The 245-nt window shown below is 35.9% G+C and overlaps 1 long non-coding RNA gene across 1 annotated transcript; it reads left to right on the top strand.

Annotated features, from left to right (window-relative positions):
* On the top strand, positions 1-236 carry LOC113473845. Its single transcript, XR_003395674.1, has 2 exons — positions 1-43; positions 158-236. It is a non-coding gene; the product is annotated as an uncharacterized LOC113473845 (long non-coding RNA).
* The last annotated feature ends 9 nt before the right edge of the window (positions 237-245 follow it).

Raw genomic sequence — 245 nt, 5'->3', positions numbered from 1 at the left:
AAAAGAATTTAATCATGCTTCGACAAACGTTGCTTGCTACCAGGTAAGTTCTTGGATATTTCACTTTGGTAACCATTGAAGGCATCTACCTTACATGTTTGAAACACCTTAATTTTATTTACTTCCTGGTTTGATTAATTTTCTCTCTTTCTTACAGAAAAATCGTAACATCCCCTATCTTGCAAGGACCTATTGAATTGCCCAAGTTGGACTATGGGTACAAAGACTTGGAGCCAGTTATCAAT

This window comes from Diaphorina citri, unplaced genomic scaffold, assembly GCF_000475195.1.
Source record: "Diaphorina citri unplaced genomic scaffold, Diaci psyllid genome assembly version 1.1 scaffold135072, whole genome shotgun sequence".
NCBI classification, from domain to species: Eukaryota; Metazoa; Arthropoda; class Insecta; order Hemiptera; family Psyllidae; genus Diaphorina; species Diaphorina citri.
This window is presented reverse-complemented; position numbering and strand designations above follow the sequence as displayed.